The sequence below is a fragment of the Triticum dicoccoides genome, chromosome 2A (assembly GCF_002162155.2).
Source record: "Triticum dicoccoides isolate Atlit2015 ecotype Zavitan chromosome 2A, WEW_v2.0, whole genome shotgun sequence".
Taxonomy (NCBI): domain Eukaryota; kingdom Viridiplantae; phylum Streptophyta; class Magnoliopsida; order Poales; family Poaceae; genus Triticum; species Triticum dicoccoides.
Genome location: NC_041382.1, coordinates 416,913,817 through 416,935,370, shown reverse-complemented (window position 1 = coordinate 416,935,370; position 21,554 = coordinate 416,913,817).

The following is a 21,554-nucleotide window of genomic DNA, read 5'->3' as shown; positions in this document are numbered from 1 at the left end:
CACCGTAACAACCTGCGATCATGGTAGCAGTTGGTCATTGCATGGCAACTGTAGTTTGTTCAACATGGCACATGTAGTGGTCCAACCATGCCACACAGATTTGTTCACACTTGTCATCCACAATTGTTTAGACATTGCAGTCACATTTTGATTATAAATGGCAACTGCAGTTGTCCGGGCATGGCAATTGCAGTTTGTCCAGCCATGGCAACTGAAGCTGTCCAGGCATGGCAACTGCAGCTGTCAGATATGTTCCTTTCTCCTAACTCACTGTCCACAACTTCAATTTCATGCACTCACCTGTGTACGACGTTGATGGCAGCTACATGGTTGCCGCCTGATGCCACGTGCTACATGAAGGTCCTACATTTTTCCGATATAACTCGTGAGTCTTTTGCCATCCTTGCAAGTTTAATTTCATGTCCACAACAGTAAGTTTCTTTTTCGTATGCATTACCTTGATTTGCCACATTAGCTAGCTGAAGTTGGTTGCCCGTACATGAAAGTGCGTTATATCGACTAGAGGGGGGTGAATAGGTGATTTTTAAGAAATTCTTCACTGAGGAATTTGCTGGTGAGGAAATTCCTTAGCGAAGAACTACTAGCAGCGGAATAAGTACTCAAAAGTAAACACAACAGAATACAAGCATAGTCATCATGATGAAATGAAGACAGGCACAGAGTACAGGAAGCGTAATCACATGATAACACAGGATGAAGACAAACAGACTGAAGAAATTGAACTGAGGAAATTGAGAAAGTCTTCAGTCAAAGTCTTCAAACACAGATATGAACAAACATACATCACAGTTATGAGGAAATGAAAGAGTTGAGGAAATAGAACCAGTAAGCTCGGTGGAGACAATGATTTGGTAGACCAGTTCCAACTGCTGTCTTAGTTGTACGTCTGCTTGGAGCGGCTGAGTATTTAAACTCGAGGACACACAGTCTCGGACACCCAGTCAAGGACACTTAGTCCAAGACACCCAGTCCTCACCGTATTCTCCTTGAACTAAGGTCACACAGACCTCGTCCAATCACTCGTGGTAAGTCTTCAGGCGACTTCCAAACCTTCACAAACTTGGTCACTCGGCGATCCACAATTCCTCTTGGATGCTCTAGACCATGATGCCTAACCGTCTGGAAGAAGCACAGTCTTCAAAGGTAACAAGCGTCGGATCCACTCAGGATCAATCTCTTCAGTGATGCTCAATCACTTGGGGTTTGTAGGTGTTTGGGTTTTAGGTTTTTAGTTTTGCCTCACTTGATGATTTTCGCTCAAAGTCCTCGGAGGATGGGTTGCTCTCAAATGACAAGTGTCAGTTTCTCTCGGAGAGGACAACCAGCTAGTGGTTGTAGGGGGCGTCTATTTATAGCCTAGGGAGCAGCTCGACATGATAAGACATAAATGCCCTTCAATGATATGACAGTTAGGTGGATAGATATTTTGGAACAGCTGGCGCATAGCACAGCAACGGTCGGAATTTTGAGTAGCAAAATCCTCAGGGCTATCATGTTCCTCACTGTGTAGGCAATCCGCACTGGTGAATTCCTAACTCCTTAGTCAGGACAAATTCCTCAGAGACCAGAAGAACTTCGTCTTTGTCACCGAAGAAATTGACTGAACTGTATGAGATTTCCAATGGCTTCACTCGAAGGGATTGGTAGGTGTAGGATTTTGAGTTGAGCATCACATGGAAAATTTTCCTTAGTATTTCCTCGACCCCCTTTAACAGTACGGTGTTTCCTATGACTCAAGAAAGAGAAAAACAAAACTATGAACACGAAAGTCTTCAAGCTTCATATTTCTCGCATGAATATCAAGTCTCCACGGACACACCAATTTCTTCACTTTCAAAGTCTTCATGAAAGTCTTCAGAAATACCAAAATCTTCAGTCAAAGATATTCATTTTTAGGGGTCGACTTTTCCTATAAATATCAAACTCCTCATAGACTTATAGACCTGTGTACACTCACACACGCATTAATCCCTTAACCTATAAGTCTTCAATACACCAAAATCACTAAGGGGCACTAGATGCACTTACAATCTCCCCCTTTTTGCTGATTGATGACAATATAGGTTAAGTTTTCAACGGGGATAAACATATGAAGTGTAAATACTGATATTGAGGAATTTGATTGCAAGATATAGAAGAACTCCCCCTGAAGATGTGCATAGTGAGGAATTTGCTTTTGAAGCAATGCACACTTGAAGAGTTGAATCATCGAGATCTCCCCCTATATCTTGTAATTCACACACACATTTAACATATAATATGAAGAATTTGAAAATTCATGATGAAATATGGTGCCTGATGAAATTCAGCATGCGTGCAATAATATTAACGAGGAATATGCATGCAGAATAGTGCATCAAGAGTATCAGAGCACAGTGCATCAAAAGTATCAGAGCACCATCGGGTTTAAGATTACAACTCGATCCAATAAAGTTTCAGAAGAACGAGAGTTGTAACTTAGCAAAAAAACGCCCATATAGTAGACCCGCTTGAAGACTAACTCATATTTCTCCCCCTTTGTCATCGAATGACCAAAAGGATCGAAAATGAGGACTAACGCTCCTAAATATAATCATGTTAATGAAGGAGCGCCAGCGTTGTTGGGGTCGTTGGTTGATGTAGGGCCTGCCGCAGTGTCGTCCAAATCTTCATGTTCATCAGTGTCGCACGATGAAGAATATGAGCTGGCCACCAGAGAAGGAACCTTGACCTTCTTGAATTTCTTTGGTGGAGGTGCAGACCAGTCAAAATCTTCATTAAGACCCATGTTCTTCAGATCTTCTTCACCATACAGATGTGAAAGGATTGCCCAGGTGCGACCGAAGACTTGATGGAGGTAGTAGTGGTTTTTCTTCACTGCATTGTGTGTGGCAGTCATGTTGTGAAGAAGTGAACCAAACTGACGCTTAACCCATTTGTGATTTCGATCCACCTTCTGGTGAAGACTAAGCAGAAGTTCACGGTCTGTCATCACGCGTGGAGCAGTGGCTTGAGGAGTGGACTTGGGAGCATTGGCAGAGTCATGTGTGGCAGAGTCATCATTGGTGAAATAAGATGCAGATTTGCGAAACTGACCATCCAATGGACGAATGCCTTCATCAATTATAGCTGGTGCCTTGCCCTTTCCATCAACTGAGAAATATGTCTGCTTGAGGACTTCAATTGGGGGCAAGTAGCTGAGATGATTTTGGAAATCAGCTTTGTAGTTGAGTGAAGACCTTGTCCTGAGGAATCTCATGATCCAAGGTGCATAAGGCTTCAGCTCAAATGGAGACAGTGCAACATTGGCCATAGTCCTCATGAAGAAATCGTGATAATTGACAGGAATGCCATGAACGATGTTGAATACAAGATTCTTCATGATGCCAACAATTTCCTCATCAGATGAGTCGTGACCTTTGATAGGACTGATTGTCCTTGTAAGAATACGATAAACAGTTCTGGGCACGTACAACAATTCCTTCACGAGGAATTTGGTTCTTGGTGCTTGACCTGGCTTCGAAGGTTTCATCAGCACTTGCATGTAATTATGTGTGAGCTCAGGTTCACTATAGATGCAACGAGCTTCTTCAAGGGGAGGACTGAGTGGTAGAGCACGAAGCAATTCAGAGGCTAGTGCAGTGTAGTGAGTGTTTTCAGACATCCAGTCCAGCACCCATGAATTCACATCTTCAGCATCTCCAGTGATGTGCAGCATTGCGAAAATTGAAGAATCAGTTCTTCATTCCAATCGCAGATGTCAGAGCAGAAGTTGAGCAGTCCAGCATCGTGAAGAACACTGAGGACTGGTGCGAAGCACGACAGAGATTCCATATCCACGTGAGGAATATGCTCATGGTAGAAAATCTTCTCCTTGTTGAACAACACCGATGAATAGAAATTGGCTTGACTAGCAGTCCAGAAACTCCTCTTCCTAATGCGAGCAGAGTCATATGGGTTGTAATCTTCGAAGAATACGTGCTCACCGAAGAAATCATCAGCCTTGAACTTTTTCTTGCGTGAGAATGGATCCTTTGGCTTCGGCAAAGGAGTGTCAGTGAGTTGCATCACGACCTCAGGAATCTCAATCGCAGGTTCTTCAGGCTGAGGAGTTTCTGGTTCCTCCTGAGTGGTAGTCTGCGTCATTGGTTGTTCAGCAGCAGCAGTTTCTTCAGCGCTAGTGGCTGGAATTTCCTCATGGACAGATGCAGTGGGATGAGTTTCTTCAGAGCCCATGTGAACAGTTTATGTGGGGGACTGAGGAATTTGCTGTAGAGGGGTGAACATTGGAGAGTTTGGATGCTGACTTTCCCAGAATTCATCACTGATTACGGGTGCGGAGCATCCAATGTCCACATCTTCATCTTCCATTTCTTCAATGCCAGCCTCTTCAGCTGTGAACTGAGGCATAGGCGAGGAGATGATAGGTGTTGAAGGGATCGCATCCACTTCAATTTCTTCATCCAACGGTTCAGATGAAGTAGCAAAATGAGTTGCTTCATCAGATCCGCTGGGGATCACATATTCTTCATCAAAAGGAACAAGGTCCTTTCATGGCCTGGTTGAGATGGGAACAACATCAATCGGATGTGCAAATGAACTTGTCATAGGCTTCATTTTCTTCGGAGCTGAAGAATCTGAAGCAGCTGATGCTTTCCTTTTCTTCACTGCAGCACGCTCTGCAGCCTTGGTCTTCTTCACATCTGATGCAGATGGAAGGATTGGAGTTGAAGTTGGTGCAGGAGCAGCTGAGGAATCTGGTTGATTTTCTTCAGGCACAACTGATGCAGTTGCCCTGAGTTCTTCAGTTTCTTCAGGCGGACCACTAGTGGGTGCCCTGGCAATTTCTTCAGTGGCTGGAATGCAGTCATCAGCCCTGGAACTCACATTTTCTTCAGCAGCCTGATTCTCATCAGCGGTGCTGGCATTTTCTTCAGTAGGCTGAGCAGATGCTTCAGCCTGAGGAATTTCCTGTTGCATTGGGGCAGCAACATTTGAAGTGAACTGTTCAGTTATCTTTACAAATCTAACTTTGGCTCCTTGCCAATCAGCATAGTAGGCTTTTAATTCATCGCTAAGGGTTTTGATTTCAGATTGGATTTTTACAAGTTCATCAGTTGTCATAGTGACAACGTTGTTCTTCAGAAATTTCTCCTTCTTGTACTGCGCTTTCTTGATCTGCCTGGCCTTCTCAAATTTCCACTTTTGTTCTTGAATGAAGTGGGTCAGCATGTGACTTTGGCCAGGAGTCAGCTTGAAGTTAGGCAAGGGAGTGTTGGGGTCCTTGTGCCAATCATCAATGTAGTCGAGGATCAGCTTGGGATCCAAAAGCAGTGGCACCTCTGATCCTTTGGCTCTAGCGGCCCTGACTTGCGTGTCTCTGATGATTTCTGCAAGTTCATCATCATCAGCTTCGTCTTCATCAGACGACACTTGGAAAGCGACTTGCTTCTTTTGAGGACTTGGGCGTGGACCTCGTCCAGCAGTGGCCTTTGTCTTCAGCAGTGAGGGGCCAGCTGAGGAACTTGGTGCAGCTGAGGAACTAGCTGAGAGAGATGCTGGCAGTCCTTTGGCATGAAGTGAGATGCACATGTGCTGAGGATTTGGTCGGAACAGCTGAAGGCTTTGGCGGAGGAGCTGAGGACTTTGGAGGAATAGGAGCAGCATGAGGAATTGGCCGTGAGGGCTTTGATGATTCTGGCCGTGAGGGCATTGCTGAGGAAGCACTTGGCTTGTGCGCAGGCTTCTTTGACATAGCCTTCTTTGGCTTGACAGCAAGGACCTCAGCAGAGGCAGCAGCAGCAACAGCAGAGTCTTCATTAAATTTCCTCACTACTTCTCTGGCTTGCTTAGCCAACTTGCCTTGGCGCTTGGCCCATTCATCAGGATAGTCCTCACCTCGCTTGAGGCTGGTGGGATCAGCAATTTGGCCAGGTGCCAGTGGTGCTCTTGGGCATGGAGGATTGAGTGCAAATTTCTTTATGTACTTAGGAGTGACACATCTGTACTCCCACCATTCTCTTGCCCATCTCCTCTCTATCTTTTGAATGCGCACTTTGCGCTCATTCTTGGTTTCCTCAGGAGGTGTGCAGTACCCAGCATATATGTCATCAGGGATTTCAAATGCTGTATTTACCTCAGGCCTCTTTCCTCCCTTCTGTGGCATTTTACCATCAGCCATTTTCTTCAGTTGAGGAATTTGAACAATTGAATTCTCTGAAGAAGTATGCAACTTTTCTTCGAGGAATGCTGCAAATGAGTTAAGTTGATGAGAACCTAGTGATTCAGCAGCTGACATGTGTACCTGTGAACAGAGTATAGTTGCGAGGAATTTGGAGAGGTCATATGCGTTCTCAGAAGGTTTTTCAAAAAGAACAAGTTTGAGGAATTTGACCAGATGAGTCTTGAAGATTTTCACTAAGCGTTCTTTGTCTTAAGTTCCAGAGTTATATAGATCGAAGATCCACACAATTGAGGAATCTTGAAGAAAAATGATGCTTAGAGAAATGAATCAAGAACAGATGACTTTGTGAGGTGTTCAGTGTGTGAAGATATGAAGAAAAACACTTTTGAAGATTTTGTAGATAATCATTCGAATCAACGAGGGCAGTAAAAGTAACTTTTATTTACCCTGGACGAAGAACACGATGAACTGGAGTGAGGAGATGTGAAGTTCGTCTGTGCAGATCTTCCACGCCCTAACTTGGCGGAGGAAGACGACTACGGCAGCGGCGGAGTGAAGATGTCCGCGGTCGGCGCGAGTACGTCAGTGACGAGGTCGAGGCAGTGAAGCTCTTCCTCACCGGCAGCGATGAAGTAGCGGCGGCGCTTGGGTTTGAGAAGCTCGAGCTGGAGAGAGAGGTCAAGCGGAGTAAAAGAAGTGAGGAAGGGAAGGAGGGGTATTTATAGCCACGGTGAAAAACTGCTCGCCCAAAAAAATTGGACGAACGTGCCCCTGACCCTTCTCATTCGCATGACATGTGTCACCCACGTAGTGAGAGGTGGAGATCGTGTTAGATCGTGGGTGAGTGGATAAGTGTATCGTGGGATGCGGAACGGTTTGAGCGGCAAAGCCGAAAATTTAGATAAGATAGATTTTAAAGTTCCGTTTGCAATTTCTTCAGCTGACAAGGACACAGTGAAGATTTTGAACGAGTTTCAAATAGAATGCACATGAAGAGTTTGTGAACAGATTGGGTTGAGTAAAGCATAGAGGGGAAGGGTCCGATCACATTCACTTAGCAGAAAACCAACTTGAGAAATACCAATAAGTGAATGATGTAGAGGACATAAACTTATGTATATATATAGCCAATGAAGAAAAACGACGGAACCAGTGAAGACTATGCAAAGTTGAAGAATATGAATAATTTGAGGAATTTCAACTTTTGGTGGTGGCGTGACCCACCGTATAAGAATGATGATTTCAGACACCGCGTACAATTATCGTAGGGTTCTGAGAATCAAATTCTTCGTTAATTTCTTCACACTAAGAGTGTTATTCTTCATTGATTGAAGTAAAACGTTTCTTCATGTGTTGCACATCTAAGTCATCAATTTTGCATAAGTGTTAGGATGAGTGTCCTTTTCACAGAATATTCGAAGATTCTAGGATATTTAGCTCACACCGCAACTTGCTAAATCTCTTCTCATCCAAGGGCTTTGTGAAGATATCGGCTAGCTGTTCTTGAGTCTTCACATGCTCAATAGAAATGTCGCCCTTCAAGACATGATCACGAAGAAAATGATGACGAATATGAATGTGCTTTGTCTTCGAGTGCTGAACTGGGTTGTGAGCAATCTTGATGGCACTCTCATTGTCACAGAAGAGAGGTACGTTCTTCATGTTGACGCCGTAGTCCTTGAGAGTTTGCTTCATCCATAGCAATTGGGCACAGCAAGAACCAGCGGCAATGTACTCAGCTTCAGCAGTAGATAGTGATACGCAATTCTATTTCTTCGAGGACCAACAGACCAAGGATCGTCCGAGGAAATGACATGTACCAGATGTTGACTTGTGATCCACACGATCACCAGCATAGTCAGAGTCAGAATATCCAACAATATCAAAAGCCGAGCCCTTGGGGTACCATAATCCAAGTGTTGGTGTGTGAGCTAGATATCGAAGGATATGCTTCACAGCATTATGGTGTGATTGCTTCGGTGCAGCTTAAAATCGGGCACACATGCAAACACTAAGCATTATATCTGGCCTAGATGCACAAAAGTATAATAAGGAACCTATCATGGAGCGGTATACCTTATGATCGAAGTCAATACCATTTTCATCAGTGCACAGATGGCCATTTGTGGGCATAGGAATTTTGACGCCTTTGCAATCTTGCATGCCGAATTTCCTCAGTACATCCTTGAGGTATTTCTCCTGAGATATGAATATGCCATTGTGTCGTTGACAAATTTGAAGACCTAAGAAGAATTTCAACTCTCCCATCCTAGACATTTCATATTCTTCAATCATCATATAGGCAAATTCATCACTATAACGTTGGTCAGTACAGCCAAAGATAATATCATCAACATATACTTGGCACACAAACAATTCACCATCATAAGATTTAGTGAAAAGAGTAGGGTCGAGTGAACTGGGTTTGAAGCCTTTCTTCATGAAGAGTTCCTTCAAAGTATCATACCAAGCCCGTGGGGCCTTCTTGAGGCCATAGAGGGCCTTGTTGAGTCTGAAGACTTTGTCAGGATTCTTTGGATCTTCAAAACCTGGGGGTTGAGCAACATATACTTCTTCCTCAAGCTTACCATTGAGGAATGCACTTTTCACATCCATTTGATATAGAGTGATATCATGATGGTTAGCATAAGCAAGTAATATGCGAATAGCCTCAAGTCTAGCAACAGGTGCAAAGGTCTCATCGAAATCAATTCCTTCAACCTGTGTGTAGCCTTGAGCTACAAGCCGTGCCTTATTCCTCACCACAAGGCCACGGTAGATCCACTTTGTGCCAATGATATTGTGCTTGCGAGGATCTGGACGTTTGACCAGTTCCCAGACATTGTTGAGCTCGAACTGATGTAATTCTTCTTGCATGGCCTGAATCCACTCAGGCTCCAGAAATGCTTCATCTACCTTAGTGGGCTCTGTAATAGAGACAAAAGCATACTGCTCACAAAAGTTAGACAAATGTGAAGCTTTTGAGTGTGTGAGAGGACCTGGCGCTTTGATGTCATTGATGATCTTTTCAATTTGCACTACTTTTGCAATGCGAGGATGAGCTGGTTGTCGTTGAAGTGTTTGATCAGCGTTTTCTTCAGCACCATTTTCTTCAGCATTTTCTTCAGGTGCATTAGCTCGACGTTCTTCATGTTCTGGAATGAATTCTTCAGCAGATTCTTCAGTAGGAATGACATCCTCAGTAGCCTTGAACTTGATAGTTTCCTCAGGTGCTGGTTCATCTATCACAGTAGGTACGTGCTCTCTTTGTGAGCCATTAGTTTCATCGAACCGCACATCTACAGTTTCAACAACTTTGTGAAGAACGTTGTTGAAGACTCTGTAGGTGTGTGAGTCCTTTCTGTAACCAAGCATAAAACCTTCATGTGCTTTCGGTGCAAATTTTGAGTTGTGATGAGGATCTCTAATCCAACATTTAGCACCGAAGACTTTGAAATAACTTACATTGGGTTTCTTATCAGTGAGGAGTTCATAGGCAGTCTTTTTGAAGAATTTGTGAAGATATACTCCGTTGATGATGTGGCATGCAGTATCAATTGCCTCAGTCCAGAAATGATGAGGCGTTTTGTATTCATCAAGCATAGTGCAAGCCATCTCAGCAAGAGTCCTGTTCTTGCGCTCCACGATGCCATTCTGTTGAGGAGTGTAAGGAGCAGATAACTCATGAGTGATACCAAGTTCATCAAGATAGTCATCGAGACCAGAATTCTTGAACTCAGTGCCATTGTAACTTCTGATGTGCTTGATCTTCACACCAAAGTTGGTTTAAGCCCTCGAGGAAAATCATTTGAAGACTTCCTGCACTTCATGTTTGTAAGTAACAAGGTGTACCCATGTGTAAGGAGAATAATCATCAACAATAACGACGCCATATTGAGATGCTTCATTTGAGATAGCAAAATAATGATTAGGACCAAAGAGATCCATGTGAAGCAATTCAAATGGGTGAGTGGTGGTCATGATAGTCTTCGCTGGATGCTTGGCCTTGGTCATCTTCCCAGCTTCACAGGCTCCGCATAGGTGATCCTTGAGGAATTTGACATTCTCGATGCCAATGACATGCTTATTCTTCGCAAGCGTGTGCAAATTCCTCATGCCTGCATGACCAAGTCGTTGATGCCAGAGCCAGCCTTCTGAAGCTTTTGCAAGTAAGCACACGGCTGGTTGTGGTCCTGTAGAGAAATCAACAATATACAGGTCTCCTCTCCTAAAGCCTTCGAAGACTTTGGAATTGTCAGCTTCCATAACCACAACACAATGGTACTTGTCGAAGACAACAACCATATCAAGATCACAAAGCATTGAGTCAGACATAAGGTTGTATCCTAAGGACTCAACAAGCATGACTTTGTCCATGTGTCAATCCTTTGTAATCGCAACCTTACCTAGACCCAATACCTGACTTTTGCCTTTGTCAGCAAAGATGATATGCTTCAGATGCGACAGAGATAATGAAGCATCCATCAATAGATTCTTGTCACCGGTCATGTGGTTTGTACATCCACTATCGAGGACCCACTCAGTGGCTTTGGGTTGATCATCCTGCAGATGAATTAGTGCAGCTTACAAACTCATATACTTCAGCAGTGAAGAATATGACATCAATTCATCAGATCAATTTCATCAAGTAAAAGAACTGATAAAGCAATATGAGGACATGAGAAATGAAAGTTCATTTCTTCATGATTAGCCTGCGTCCTATCAGGCATGCTCAGGTCTCCAGCAAATTCTTCAGACGATTATGTGCGTCTGGAGACCTGACCCTGCAGAAGAGATTAGTTCTTTTTATTCACCACCCACATCTGAAGGGGTGGCAAAGAGTTCATCATTCTGCGAGCTCCATATGAGAAGGATGGCATAGAAGCCAGTCCATTTCGTTTCACATAAGATGGGTTAGAGTAAGCATAAGAGTAAGCAGAGAAATTCTTCGAGGACTTATGGACATAATGATTTGAAGAATAATGCACATATCCATAATCCTTAGATCTTCCCTGCGAAATAGACGGATTAACATGATGATGTTCATGTGAGGACTTTGATCCATATGAGGAATTTTTTCCATATGAAGAATTTGATCCGAGGTTCCTATTCTTCACAGGTGGTGTCATGATGACATTCACCTGAAGATTTTCAAGACATCTTTTGGGAACCCAGATTTTCTGCATAGGGGAGCCGTTCCTGCAGTTAGTGCCAACATATCTAGCAAATACTTCACCATTCTGATTTTTGAATAGCTTATAGTTGGAGTCAATTGACTCATCATCAGAATGAGGAGATTCACATGCAAATCCAGATAAGTTAGATGGATCAACTGGAGGTCCCTTTGCAGCAACCCATGTAGTTTTGGGGTACTGCTCAGGCTTCCAATATGTACCATCGGCATTGAGTTTCCTCTCAAAGGCGATACCCTCTTTCCTAGGGTTCCTATTGAGGATCTGCTTTTTAAGCACATCACAAAGAGCCTGATGCCCTTTGAGGCTTTTGTACATGCCTGTCGTGTACAATTCCTTCAGCCCTGCATCGTCAGTGATACTAGCAATGTCCTCAGATGAGGAATTAGTGATAGCAGAGGCATGTGAATAATTTGAAACATTAGCGGCATTTGAACATTCAGGTGAAGAATTAGCAGATTCACGTTAAATGCACTTCAAGCATGGAGGAACAAATTCTTCCTGAGAAGCACTGGTTTGTTGAGCAAATAATGAATCGCGCTCCTTCTGAAGATCTTCATAACTCACTCTTAGCTTCTCAAGGTCTTGCTTTCTTTGAAGAAATTCATAAGAAAGCTTCTCATGATCCGATAAGAGCGTGTTATGTTGATCTTGAAGGGTCTCATACTTAGTATGAAGTCTCTGAAGACTTTCAGCCAAAGCTTTTGACTGATCCATTTCCTCACCCAACATATCATCGCTCTTGTTTAGCATATAGTGAGCTTTTTCCAAAGCTCTTTGTTGTTTAGTAGCAAGGGAAGCAAGTTTGACATAGCTGGGTCCAAATTCATCACCAGATTCATCATCACTGGACTCGGATAGGTAGCATTCAGTTACCACAGCATCTTTTGCCATAAGGCATGATGCAGAAGATGATGACTCTAGTTCGAATGTCAATGTTTTGAGAGATTCCTTGAAGTCCTCAAACCAAGGATCATGACAAGTTCGATGACCTTCATAGACCTCAGAGAGACGGTCCCAGATGAGCTTCGCATGATCAAGATGCATGATATTCCTGAACTGATTTTGTGACAGGCTGGAGCAGATGAGATCCTTCGCCGTGAGGTTGAGAAGAGTATACTTGCGAATGTCATCAGCATCTGCCATCTTGCACAGAACAGTCAGGCCAATCTCAGTGACGGTCCACAACTCGCTGTTCATCGCCATGAGGCGTTTCTTCATCATGGCCTTCCACTTGGGATACTCGTGACCGTCAAAGATGGGGCATGTCACCTTCGTCATACCTGCGGTCGACATAACTAAAACTCCAGGTGGTTAAACCAAAATCACACAGAACAAGGGAGTACCTTGCTCTGATACCAATTGAAAGTGCGTTATATCGACTAGAGGGGGGGTGAATAGGCGATTTTTACGAAATTCTTCATTGAGGAATTTACTGGTGAGGAAATTCCTTAGCGAAGAACTACTAGCAGCGGAATAAGTACTCAAAAGTAAACACAACAGAATACAAGCATAGTCATCATGATGAAATGAAGACAGGCACAGAGTATAGGAAGCGTAATCACAGGATAACACAGGATGAAGACAAACAGACTGAAGAAATTGAACTGAGGAAATTGAGAAAGTCTTCAGTCAAAGTCTTCAAACACAGATATGAAGAAACATACAACACCGTTATGAGGAAATGAAAGAGTTGAGGAAATAGAACCAGTAAGCTCGGTGAAGACAATGATTTGGTAGACCAGTTCCAACTGCTGTCTCAGTTGTACGTCTGGTTGGAGCGGATGAGTATTTAAACTCGAGGACACACGGTCCCGGACACCCAGTCAAGGACAAGTAGTCCAAGACACCCAGTCCTCACCGTATTCTCCTTGAACTAAGGTCATACAGACCTCGTCCAATCACTCGTGGTAAGTCTTCAGGCGACTTCCAAACCTTCACAAACTTGGTCACTCAGCGGTCCAGAATTCCTCTTGGATGCTCTAGACCATGACGCCTAACCGTCTAGAAGAAGCACAGTCTTCAAAGGTAACAAGCGTCGGATCCACTCAGGATCAATCTCTTCGGTGATGCTCAATCACTTGGGGTTTGTAGGTGTTTGGGTTTTGGGTTTTTGGTTTTTCCTCACTTGATGATTTTCGCTCAAAGTCCTCGGAGGATGGGTTGCTCTCAAATGACAAGTGTCAGTTTCTCTTGGAGCAGCCAACCAGCTAGTGGTTGTAGGGGGCGGCTATTTATAGCCTAGGGAGCAGCCCGACATGATAAGACATAAATGCCCTTCAATGATATGACCGTTAGGTGGATAGATATTTTGGAACAACTGGCGCATAGCACAGCAACGGTCGGAATTTTGAGTAGCAAAATCCTCAAGGCTATCATGTTCCTCATTGTGTAGGCAATCCGCACTGGCGAATTCCTAACTCCTCAGTCAGGACAAATTCCTCAGAGACCAGAAGAACTTCGTCTCTGTCACTGAAGAAATTGGCTGAACTGTATGAGATTTCCAATGGCTTCACTCGAAGGGATTGGTAGGTGTAGGATTTTGAGTTGAGCATCACATGGAAATTTTTCCTTAGTATTTCCTCGACCCCCTTTAACAGTACAATGTTTCCTATGACTCAAGAAAGAGAAAAACAAAACTATGAACACGAAAGTCTTCAAGCTTCATATTTCTTGCATGAATATCAAGTCTTCACGGACACACCAATTTCTTCACTTTCAAAGTCTTCATGAAAGTCTTCAGAAATACCAAAATCTTCAGTCGAAGATATTCATTTTTAGGGGTCGACTTTTCCTGTAAATATCAAACTCCTCATAGACTTATTGTAACACCCTCGATGCGACTATAGCTCCCACGTGTCGAGGCACGACTTAGAGACACAATTGGATTGAAGGCATATGTCGCAAGTAAGGTAATCTTTACACATCCCATGTAATATAATAATAAAGGGGAGAGAACATAGTTGGCTTACAATCGCCATGTCAAACAAGGTACATAAATAACATTACATCATTCAAAACACTCATGGCCCGACTACGGCGCCAAAATAAAAGATAACCCAACATGCGACACGGTCCCGATCACCCCCAACTGGGCACCACTACTGATCATCAGGAAAAGAAACATAATAACATTGAGAGTCCTCGTCGAACTCCCACTTGAGCTCGAGCGCATCACCTGGAGCGGAATCATCAGGCCCTGCATCTGGTGTAATAGTAATCTGTGAGCCACAGGGACTCAGCAATCTCGCACCCTCGCGATCAAGACTATTTAAGCTTAGAGGTAAGGTAAGGTAAAATATAAGTGGAGCTGCAGCAAGCGACTAGCATATGTGGTGGCTAACCTGATCGCAAAAGAGAGCGAGAAGAGAAGGCAAAGCGCGAGCGAGAAACTAGAGGACAACCTGCGCAAACATTACTCCAACACCATGTCCACTTCCCGGACTCCGCCAAGAAGAGGCCATCACGGTAACACACTCAGTTGATTCATTTTAGTTAAGTTAAGGTTCAAGTTATCTACAACCGGACATTAACAAATTCCCATCTGCCCATATCCGCGGGCACGACTTTCGAAAGTTCAAATCCCTGCAGGGGAGTCCCAACTTAGCCCATGACAAGCTCTCACGGTCAACGAAGGAATAGACCTCCTCCCAAGATGTTCCGATCAGACTCGGTATCTCGGTTCTTCAAGACACTTCGACAGGTTAAAACAAGACCAGCAACATCGCCCGAATGTGCCGACAAATCCCGATAGGAGCTGCACATATCTCGTTCTTAGGGCACACTCAGATGAGACTAGCTACGAGTAAAACCAACCCTCAAGTTGCCCCGAGGTGGCCCCACAGGCAGCTCAGTTCGGACCAACACTCAGAGGAGCACTGGCCCGGGGAGGGGGGGTTAAAATAAGATGACCCTTGAGTCCGCGAAACCCAAGGGAAAAGGCTAGGTGGCAAATGGTAAAACCAAGGTTGGGCATTGCTGGAAAAGCTTTAACCAAGGCCAACTATCAAGGGGTTCCCATTATAACCCAACCGCGTAAGGAACGCAAAATCCAGGAACATAACACCGATATGACGGAAAACTAGGGCGGCAAGAGTGGAACAAAACACTAGGAGAGAGGCCGAGCCTTCCACCCTTTACCAAGTATATAGATGCATTAAGATAATAAGATAATATAATGATATCCCAACAAGTAAATAAATGTTCCAACAAGGAACGGCCTCCAATCTTCACCTGCAACTAGCAACACTATAAGAGGGGCTGAGCAAAGCGGTAACATAGCCAATCAATGGTTTGCTAGGACATGGGGGGTTAGAGGTTTGACATGGCAATTTGGGAGGCTTGAAAGCAAATGGTAGGCATTGTAGCATTGGCATAGCAAAAGAGCGAGCAATCTAGCATAGCAAAGATAGTAGTGATTTCGAGGGTATGATCATCTTGCCTGCACAGTTGTCAGAGTTGACTGGATCCTCGAAAGCAAACTCAACGGGCTCCTCGTTAGCGAACTCGTTTCCTGGCTCTACCCAAACAAGACAAACAAGCAACAAGGACACAATCAACCACATGCAAGTATCAAACAATGTGATGGAAGGATGGTATGCTATGCGGGATGCGATGCGGGATGCATATGCAAGATATGGCAAGGGATGCATGAACCTGGCCTCAACTTGGGAATATAAGTGTGCCACCGGAAATATGAGATGAAATCGCTTGAAAACGATATAAAGATCACCGGAATCGGAGTTACGGTTTGGAAATGGCAAGCGAATCAAATATGACCCCGGTCTGCGATTTACAGCAAGTAGCCATCTAAATGCAATGAGATGAACATGCTACAGCACCCAAACATGACAGAAAAATACATGGCAGGGATGCACTCAAGATGCTTAACAAAAGTCTAGCACTGAGCTACGGCCAAATCATCCATTAACAGGTTCAAACAAGCATGGCAAAAATGCATATGGCAAACAGATCTCAGACTTAGTGAAATTAACACTTGTCTGGAATTTCAGATCAGGTAGCACTCTTCGGAGCCACAAAACTACATTGCTACAGGACCTGAACATGGAAAAGTAAAGCATGGCATGGAGCTACTCAAAGAGATTAACAAAAGTCCCTTAGTGACCTTGAGCCAAAAGGGATTAGAAAATACAATTGCAAGCATGTGAACATGGCAAAAACATAATCAGATCACAGACTTAGTGAAAACTGGAACATGCTGAAAACAGATATCAAGTAGGCATGTTTACGAGCTCGATGCACTCACTACGAAGCAAGTCATGACAATCTAAGCATACAACCATCAAGAATACACAAAATGCAAGCTAGACATGGCAAGAACAATAACATAGCATGCACGGATCAACTACAACATCATCGGCAAAATTGCAAACAAGTTGATAATCTGCCCAGATTCACGAAGTAGTAAAAGTAGAGCTCAATTGACTCAAGATAGGGTGCTCCATAATTGCAAACAAAGACATGGAGGGATAGAGCACTACAAGATTAACGACACACCCTTACTGATCATCCTCAAAAGAGGCACGGATCACTCGGAAACAACAAGAACATATGGCCATATGAAATAAACAGCCCAAGGACTTAATGGAATTGCTAAGTCCCTGAAAATCAGCACTACCAAGTGCCTCACTTTGCAAGCTTGTGCTAATCACCACACACATCACAAAAATACATGGGTTGCACCTCTGGAAAGATGGCAAAACCCTTAACAAAACATATGTAGAGCATCAGGGCATATCATGCACACAATAATCATGGCAAAAATGACAAAAAGCTAAACGGAGTAGCAGATCTGACAATTATCTCAAGTAGCCCTCTTCTAACAGCATTTCAGGCATCAAGATGAACTCAAATGAAAATTATGCAATGGAATGAAATGATGTGCTCTCTGAGACAAACAATTTAATATGCTATATGCCGAAAACAGAGTTACGGATACGGAGATACGACACGATGAACATGAGCACATGGATCTGGGATTTTGGGACTTAGAAGAAAAATCACCTCCCAGATCTAGGGTTTGCACGTGCCCCGAGGTTCACCGGAGGAGTCGCCGGAGTTCGCCGGCCGGAATTGATGCGGGGCGGCCGGAAGCGACGAGGAGGACGGTGGAGGGCGGCGGGGTCGCCGGCGTTGAGGAGGATAGGCGCGGGGCGACGGTGGCCGGGGCGGCGAGCGCCGGCACGAGGCGACGAAGAACGGCGGCGGGGCGGCGAGCTCAGCCTTGGCGCGCGGCGGCCGGAGTGACGGATCCGCGGCGGAGGCGGCAGAGCGCGGCGCCGGCTCGGGAGGAGAAGGGCGGCGGGCGGCGGATGGCGGCTACGCGCCGCGGGGGCCGGCGCTGGGCCTGGCGGGCCCGCGCGGGTGGCGGCGCGGCGATGTGGGCACGCTGCCACGTGTCGATGCGGGATTGGCCCGGGTGGGGCGGCGGACGTGTCCGACCGGGGACGGATGTGTCCGGTCCGCGTGAGAAGATGGATCTAGGGTTAGGGAAAGAGTGGTACCGCGAATTTTGAGAGGGTGGTCTATAAATAGGCATAGGAGGGGCTAGGAGAGTCCAAATGAGGTGCGGTTTTCGGCCACGCGATCGTGATCGAACGCTCCAGATGATAGAACAGGTTTAGGTGGGTTTTGGGCCAACTTTGAGGGGTGTTGGGCTGCAACACACACGATGCCTTTTCGGTCCCTCGGTTAACCGTTGGAGTATCAAACGAAGTCCAAATGGCACGAAACTTGACAGGCGGTCTACCGGTAGTAAACCAAGGCCGCTTGGCAAGTCTCGGTCCAATCCAGAAATGTTTAATCCCCACACACGAAAGAAAGCTAGAAATGACCACCGGAGGAGAACGAAGCGCCGGAATGCAAAACGGACAACGGGGAAAATGCTCAAATGCATGAGATGAACATGTATGCAAATGCAATGCACATGATGACATGATATGAGATGCATGACAACGAGAACAACACACGGAGACAAAAACCCGAACCCGAGAAAATAAAATAACTTAACGCCGAAAACGGCAAGAGTTGGAGTATAAATTGGGAAAGTTACATCCGGGGTGTTACACTTATAGACCTGTGTACACTCACACACACATTAGTCCCTTAACCTATAAGTCTTCAATACACCAAAATCACTAAGGAGCACTAGATGCACTTACAGTACATTTGTCAGCGTTAGCGCCCTGTGACGAAACTTGCCATGCTGCCCCCCTAATTATGGTTTGGTCATAAGAACCTGCTAAAAAATAGATTGTAGGACATAAGTAGAATGACATCTTCATCGTCACGAACATGGCAACTGTTTCTTCTTTGTTTATCATGTATCGTACCGATGCCCGCGTAGTGCTCTAGTAGTGGCAGCAATGGCCCTGAAGAAATGAGTTGATTGTACTCTGCTGCATCCCAAGGTGGCGTTTCCGGCCTTTGAGAAAGTCAAGGATTAGTGCCATCTTCATGATCCATTCTTCTGCTTTTTATTTTCTGCCACTGTGCTTTTAGTCACTGCATGAACAAGAACGCATCAACAATCCGCAAAAAGTGTTCTTGCTGTTTGCACGTAGAAGATAACACGGCAATCTCATAACATTTCTTGCGTACGCAACCAACACCTCATGGCAAGTAGGACATGCACATTCCATTCTCTTTTCTGAATTCTGGATGCCATCTATCATTTTGAAGCGATGGCAACAGAAATTAAAATAGGATGGCAAGCAATAAGATAACATGGTGGCAACTACGGACAACGATAGATGGAAACTGACGTTAGATACAAGTGGCAATTATTTTTCCTCCCTCCCCATGCCAAATCCCTCCTTTCTCTCCCTATTTATATTGATTCCTATGCACGCTTCATTACCAACTACTCGCATCAAGCCAACCCAGAAGCTTGGCACAAGTCTAGCATAGTATATGGCAGATCTGGAGTATGTTGGTGGGCAAATGCAAAGACACCCAAATTCGTGGGGTGTTTGCCCTGATAGCGTGGATCCAATCGCCATCTTCGTGGGCAAATTTGCAATTTCAGATTTATGGACAAAAGAAGGTCGAGAAACAGAAGGAGATCGGAGATCCACCTGTTTTAGCTCATCGTCTTGGGAGGGCGGGGTTGGGGTGGGAGGGGTGGGGGTGGGGTGGGTGGTTAGCGGTGGGAAGGCGCTAGGGATCTGCTCTGGTTGCCATGGCAACCAGAGAATGAAGGCGACGGAGGTAGGGGATCAAGAGGTGCGAGACAATGGCGGCAGGGTGGACTGGGATCGGAAGGAGCCCGGGACGGCTAGCGTGCTGGGTCGTGCGAGCAGCGCGGTCGTTTGGCCCGGACGTGTGGGCGGTTTTGCCACGCACCAGACGTGCGGTGGTTGTGCGCGCCCGGACGCGGTCGTGCGGGCGGGTTCTTCTCCATGCCACATGAGGCGTGCGGCACAACCACCCGATACACCACACGTGTGGAAGTTATCGGTGTCCATAAATAAATGGGAGTCACTACGATTCAAACACAGGGTGCACCCTTCTAAAAAAATATAAGGTGCACCATCTCAAGCGCGAGGCATAAACAAGCGGGCGCCCCTATGCCCCAATTGGCACGCTCTATGTGCTTCTTTTGAAATTTGTTTTGGTTTTATTTTTCTTTGTGTGCGTGTTTAGTTTTTAGACATTTTTTGGTTTTTTGGCTTTTTGGCTTTTCTTAGGTTTTGGACAAAAAGAAATCAAAAAAATGTGCAAAAAACTGCGCCTTTTGCCTCTTCCACGAGCGGCACGGAGATATGTCTCATGGAGGTACGAATTAGCTTTCGTGAGTGGCATAGATTTACTTCTTGTGGAGGCACAGATTTGCTTCCACGAGACGCAATGTTGTGCCTCTTAGAAAAGGAAAAACGTGTTTTTTCTTTTTCGCGAGAGGCACATATTTTTTTAACAACGCGGTTGATATAGTCGAACTTCTTCCCGCCCCAACCGATCAAGTACCGAACGTACGACACCTACACATTCTGCACATGTTTCGCTCGGTGACGTCCAACGCCTTCTTGGTCCAGCAAGACGGCGAGGTAGTAAATGAGTTCCGGCAGCACGACGGCTTGGTGATGGTGATAGTGAAGTGATCTCCGCAGGGCTTCACCTAAGCACTATGAAAACATGACCGAGGGTGTAAACGGTGGAGGGGGCTCCGCACACGGCTAGGCAATTGTCTATTCTGTGCTAGGCACCACCCTTCCACATATATATAGGTGGGAGGGAGGGAGGAGCAGCCAAAGGAGGCGCCTAAGTAGGAGGAATCCTACTTGGGGCCCCTCCCAAGCCGGCCCCCTTTCCTTATTTGGAGTGTGGGGAAAGGTAGGGGAGGGTGCCCCCCCTTTCTTTCTCCCAGGAGAGGGAAAGGCGGGAGGGGCTAGTTGTAACACCCACGATGCGGCTATATCTCCCACGTGTCGGGGCACGACTTAGAGGCATAGCCGCATGGTAGGTCTGTCGCAAGAGGGGTAATCTTTACACATCCCATGTACTGAATAAGAAAGGGATAAAGAGTCGGCTTACAATTGCCACTTCACACAATACATAAATAATCCATACATCATCCAAGGTACAAACAAAGGTCCGACTACGAAACGAAAATAAAGAAAGACCACCCCAAATGCTAGATCCCTAATCGCCCCAACTGGGCTCCACTACTGATCAACAGGAAAGGAAACATAATAGCGAGCACGATTTTCATGGAGCTCCCACTTGAGCTCGGTTGTGTCAACTACACTGGTAGCATCGGCACCTGCAACTGTTTGGAAGTAACCGTGAGTCAAGAGGACTCAACAATCTCACACCTGTGAGATCAAGACTATTTAAGCTTATGGGTAGGAAAGGGTAGTAAGGTGGAGCTGCAGCAAGCACTAGCATATATGGTGGCTAACATACGCAAAAGAGAGCGAGAAGAGAAGCAATGCATGGTCGAGAAGCTATAAGTGATCAAGAAGTGATCCTGAAACTACTTACGTTCAAGCATAACACAAGACCGTGTTCTCTTCCCGGACTCCGCCGAAAAGAGACCATCATGGCTACACACACGGTTGATTCATTTTAATTAAGTTAAGTGTCAACTCTCTACAACCGGATATTAACAAATTCCCATCTGCCCATAAACGCGGGCATGGCTTTCGAAAGTTCAAACC